Source organism: Herpailurus yagouaroundi, unplaced genomic scaffold (genome assembly GCF_014898765.1).
Source record: "Herpailurus yagouaroundi ecotype Mexico unplaced genomic scaffold, PumYag 166, whole genome shotgun sequence".
In the NCBI taxonomy this organism is placed as follows: Eukaryota; Metazoa; Chordata; class Mammalia; order Carnivora; family Felidae; genus Herpailurus; species Herpailurus yagouaroundi.
Window position 1 is genome coordinate 5,231,833 of NW_024412407.1, and position 6,028 is coordinate 5,237,860.

Here is a 6,028-nt window from a genome sequence, read left to right on the forward strand (position 1 = left end):
CGGGGGCCGCCCACGGGGGGGCGGGGCGCGGGGCGCGCCTGCTCCGGGCTCTGACTGGCGGCTCCAGCTGCTCAAGTTCGGCTGCTCCGGAGGCCAGAGCGCGCGTCCCGGGCCAGCTCCGCGCGCGCCGGCAGCTCTCCTGCCTTCTTGCCCTTCCCGCCCGGCCGCCTCCAGACCTGGGCGCGTCGCTTCCCGGCGTTAGCCGTTCGGCTGGCGCGTCCGTCCCGCACGGGCGCTCGGAGCGGCTGGATCCCGTGCGCTCGCTCCCAGGACCGGGGGGCTGGACCGACGTATTCATTCTGACTGTAGGGGTATCTTTGCACCTCACAAAAAAGTTTTTTTTTATTCGTTGAGTACTTGTGTTTAGCACTTTTAAATTCATTCGTTGGGTATTTGTTGAGCATCTGTTATGTGCCAGGAACTGTTCTGGGCACTGGGCAAATGGCAGTTAAAAAAAAAAAAAGCAAACAGATCCGCTGAAATTCCTGCCCTCGTACGTGCTTCTCACGTGAGCCTGAACTTTTAAAGATTTGGTTCCCACCGAGCGATGAAAGGAGAGGGGGGCAATCATTTATAGGCGTTACAGATGTGAGCTAAATACTGTGTTGCCCACGCGGATAAGGGAGTTACAACCTAAAGCTATTTAGTGAATATGCAAAAGGTCTCAGGGCTACTGACAGGGCTCCTGCCCGAAAGGGAGATGCACCTTCTCTCCAAAGCCTAGATAGAGATGCTTCCATTTTCCTTTATTTGTCAAAACTTTGCTGAGCCTGTGCTCTGTACTTGGTGCTGTGCTAGGTGCTGGTGATTCAAAACTCTGAGCCGGGTCCCTGCTTGCAAGGGGCTTAGAGTCTACCGGGGAGAGGTAGAATACACTACCAACAGGAAGCAGAATTCCTAAATTAAAGGAGACAAATAGGAGGAAAGGAAGAAGGATTCATGGCGGGGCGCGGGGGCGCCATTGTAGAGAGGAACTTCATTGGGGGCCTAGTCCTGTGGTTTTCAAACTTTATTACTAAGACCTCTGTGCATAGCAGAAGTGGTCAGAGTTTCCATAAACTTATCAATCACATTTTAATTTTTTTCTTTTTTTAAAATTAGGTATTTCTTAGAATACGTAGGCATCTATTTTAAAGGATCAAATAATTGTATGAGATTTGTTCATAAAAACCGCAGAGCCCTGCCTCCATCATCTCTCTCTGCCCGGAGGCAGCCATTTTTAGCTCTTTTAAGCTGTTTCTTTTGGCATTACCTTCATTACCCTGGCCCTCCTTCAGCTGCATCCCTCCCAGGGTGAGGAGTCCAAGGGGACATGCCTATCCAAAGCCCACTTACCCCCTTATAGGCCATATTCTGAATATCTGGAACCCTGGATTTCCCTGCCCAGCTTACTTCCTTGCTGATGATGTAGGCATCCCTAGTCCTGAAGGGTAGCCAAGGGTCAGTTACTTGAGCAAGAAGCAAGAGAGGCATGAGCACAAGCTGAGGTCTCTACGGCATCCCGTGTGAGGCTCTCTCAATGTAGGACAGAGGCAAGGGCAGAGGAAAAGAGTGAGGCAAGAGCTAGGGGCTGGGGGCTGCTGTTTTTTAGACTAGAACTCTGAGAATTCCAAAAATTCTAATTTAGAACATGTCTTTCCAGGTCCTTATGAAAGTACATTGGTAAAGTTAGGCATTTAAAAAAAATTGTTTTAATATTTATTTACTTTTTGGGAGAGAGAGAGCGTGAGCACGAGCTGGGGGGGGGGGGGGTGGGTGGCACAGAGAGAGGGAGACACAGAATCTGAAGCAGGCTCTAGGCTCTGAGCTGTCAGCACAGAGCCTGATGCAGGGCTCGAACCCAGAAACCGTGAGATCATGACCTGATCCGAAGTTGAACATTTAACTGACTGAGCCACCCAGGTGCCCCCTAGAAGGTATTTTATTTAACAGTTTGTTAGCTTAATATGTAACATTAAAATATTTGAGTAATTTTCCCATTTGTACTCTTGTCCCAGCTCCCGCAAATAATAGAGGCAGATTGGAGGATTTAACTTTTTTCCCTTCAGATCTCCTCCCCTGCCCACTGATACCTCATTCTCCTCTCCCATCTGTCAAATTTAATTCAATAATTTTTGTTAGTTCAGTTTTCACCATACTGACTTCATATGCTACTTAGAGTTGAGTCATGTAAAACACTTTGATTACTCTTCCTCTCTTGAACAACTTTTGATTTTTCCTGGGATTAATAATTATCTTGTTTTTTTCATTTGTTTATGTTTTCTTTTCTTTTCTTTCTTTTCTTTCTTTTTTTTTTTTTTTTTTGAGAGAGAGAGAGAGAGAACATGTGAGCAGGGGAGAGGGGGAGAGAGAAAGAGAGAGAGAGAGGGAGAATCCCCAGCAGACTCCACACTCAGAGTGGAGACCAATGTGGGGCTTGATCCCACAACTATGAGATCATGACCTGAGCTGAAATCAAGAGTCAGTTGCTCAACTGCCTGGGCCACCTAGGCACCACTCATTTATTTATGTTTTCTATGTATTTATCACAAACTCTGCCCCCAAATCCTCACCTAGTTGCCTAAATCTCTTCTCAGACTATGTAAACACAGCAGAAATTCTATCAGCTTCATCTTCTTGAAGATATCTCTGCAGAGTCTTCTGACCTGCTCCAATCTGAGTGTTTATCATCAACCCTTGCTACACAGTGGGCAACCTGGCATCTCCTCTGTCATCTTCTTGGCCTTGTCTTTAAACTTTAAATATATTTTATCTGTTCTTAAAACAGTTTAAAAATATATACACTCAAATGTCCTACGTGTTAAATTTTGGAGTTCATCAAAACAGGCTTGTTGAACTTGAATGATTTTATAGCACTGAGATATCATGAAATTGAATCTATAGATGTACTCTAGTAAGATTTGCTTTTATCTGTTTTAGACAGTGAGGTTCTACAAAAGGCTTTGCTTGGAAAAGGAGGTTGATTTAAAAAAAAAAATTTTTTTTTGAAGTTTATTTATTTTGAGAGAGCAAGCGGGGTAGGGTCAAAGAGAGAGGGGTGAGAGAGAATCTCAAGCAGGCTCCACACTGTCAGCACAGAGCCCGATGCAGGGCTCCAACTCATGAGCTGCCAGATCATGACCTGAGATGAAATCAAGAGTCAGACCCTTAACAGACTGAGCCACCCAGGTGCCCCAGTTGGCTGCTTTTTAAAATAAAAAAAGTTTACAAACATCTTTCCTGGACTAGTGATCACCTAAGTGTGGCTCTTAAACTATGGTGAAGGTGTTGCTGCTGGCTACAGAGCTGCACGGGAGAGGAACTTGGAAGAGGGGGCATCCTAGTGGGAATGAAAGTAGGGAAGACTCGTCATCTGAGAGAAGAGGAAGATTTATTTCCTCACACCCTCCAGTTCCCTCCTGACTAACTTCTAGCCCTTTTTACTACTGTCTGCCTACAGTCCCTCCACAGTCTTGGGCATTAGAAAACATGACATTTTAAAAAATCAGCTTTATGAGGTATAATTTACATATAACAAAACTCACCAATTTGAAGTGTACAATACAGTAAATTTTCACACACGTACACAGTCATGTAACCACCACCATAATCCCAACATAAAACATTTCCTTCACTCAGAAACTTTCTTTGTGCCCCTTTGCAGTCAATCTCTTCCCCCTTGTCTGGCTCCTGGCCTCTCCTGATCTGGTATTTGTCACTATAGTTATGTCTTTCTAGAATTTCGTATAAATACAATCACAGTTTGTAGTAGTTTGTGTCTGCCTCTTTTCACTTAATACAGTGCTTCTGTGATCATCCATGTGGCTCCCTCTATCAGTAATTCATTCCTTTTCAATGTGAACTAGTATATTTCACTGCATAGGCAGACTACAATTTGTCCTTTCACAAGTTGGTAGCCATTTAGGTTGTTTGCAGGTTTATGCTTTAACAAATAGAGCTGCTTATGAATATTTGTGTATAGGTCTTTGTGGACATATGTTTTTACTTCTCTTGGGTAAATACTTAGGAGTGGGATTGGTGGATTGTATGGTAATGTGTATTTAACTTTTTAAATAACTGCCAAACTGTTTTCCAAAGAGGCTGTACCATTTTTCATTTTTCACCAGCAATATACAAGGGTTTCATTTTCTCAACATCCTCCTCAACACCTGGTATCGTCATACTTTTTATTATCTGGCTCATCCTTCTCAGATTTTACATCTGGTTCTGGTTTTAACTTGCATTTCCCTAACAACTGATGATATTGAGAATCTTCTCATATTTGTAACACCATTGTACATCTTAGCTAGTGACATGTCTACTTAAATCTTCTACCTGTTTTAAAAACTGGCGTGTTCTTCTTCTTGTAATTATTGAGTTGTAGTGATTTTTTTATATATCCTGGGTACAAGTCTTTTATCAAATCTATGTTTTGCAAATAACTTTTTTTCTAGTCAGTGGCTTCCATTTTATTTTCTCTTACGTCCATGTGTGTGGTGTATATTGGATATTTTTCTTGTAACATTTTTGTCTGGTTTTGGTAGCAATATAATACTAACCTCAAAAAATGATTTGAAGGCTCCTGGGTGGCTCAGTGGGTTAAATATTCAACTCTAGATTTCAGCTCAGGTCATGATCTCACGGTTCGTGGGTTCGAGCCCTGCCTCGGTCTCTGCACTGACAGCAAGGAGCCTGCTTGGGATTTTCTCTCTTTCCCTTTCTCTCTGCCCCTTCCCAATGAGTGCGCATGCTCTCACTCTCCCTCTTGATAAATAAATAAACTAAAAAAAAATGATTTGAGAAGTGTTCCCTACTGTTCAGTTTTCTGGAAGCAGTTTTATAAAATTGTATTTTTTTTCCCCTTGGCAAAAATTAAGCCATCCGGGGCTGGATTTTTCTGCAAGGGAAAGGTCTTTAATTACAAATCCAATTTCTTTGGTAGATACAGGGTTTTTCAGGTTTTTTATTCTTTTATGAACTTTGATAGGTTACATCTTACAAGGATTTGTCCATTTCATTCAACTTACCAACTTCCTTTCCATGAAGCTCTTTCATAATACTCATTATTCCCACGTAGAGTCTGTAGTGATGTCCCCTCTCTTATTCCTGCTATTGGTAACTGGTATCCTTTTCTTTTTCCTGGTACAATCTGGTTAGCATTTTATCTGTTTTATTAATATTTCAAAGAGCCAAGTTTTGGTTGCATTGATTTTTCTCCGTTTTTGTTTGTTTTCCGTTTTATTGATTTCTACTCTTATCCTTATTATCTCCTTCCACTTATTTTGGGTTTCTCTTTTCTTCCTTTTCTAGTTTCTCCCTCTAAGCACTGCTTTAGCAGCATCTCACAAATTTTGATTTTGATTTTGATTTACCAAATTTCATCATGTCATTTTCACTCAGTTCACAATATTTCATAATTTTCCTTGTGATTTCTTTTTTACTCATGTTGTTTAATTTACAAACATTTGGGAATTTTCTCAATTACTGATTTATAGTTTAATTCCATTGTGGTCAGAAAATATATTTTGTATGATTCTAATTTTTATAAATTTATTGATACTTGTTTTAAGGCCCAGATTATTGTTCCATATGCATTTGGAAATAACATGTGTCCTGCTGTTGTTGGATAGTGTGTTCTATAAATGTCAATTTAGTCAAGTTGGTTGATAGCATTTTTCAAAACCTTTCTATATTTATTTATTGTTTTCTACTTCTACCAGTTCCTACAAGAGAAATGTTGAAATCTCTAACTATAATTGTAGATTTGTCCATTTCTCCTTTCACTTCTATTTTTTTGCTTCATATATTTTGAAACTCTGTCATTAGATGCATGTACATCTAGGATTATATCCCCCTTTATTAATTGTCACCTTTATCGTTATGGAATGTCCCTCCCTTTTTATCTTTGCTAATATTTCTTTTTTTATGTTTGTTTTTGAGGGAGAATGAACAGAGTGAAGGAGAGGTAGAGAGAGAGGGAGACAGAGGATCTAAAGCAGGCTTTGTGCTGACAGCAGAGAGCCCAGTGTGGGGCTGGAACTCACGAACC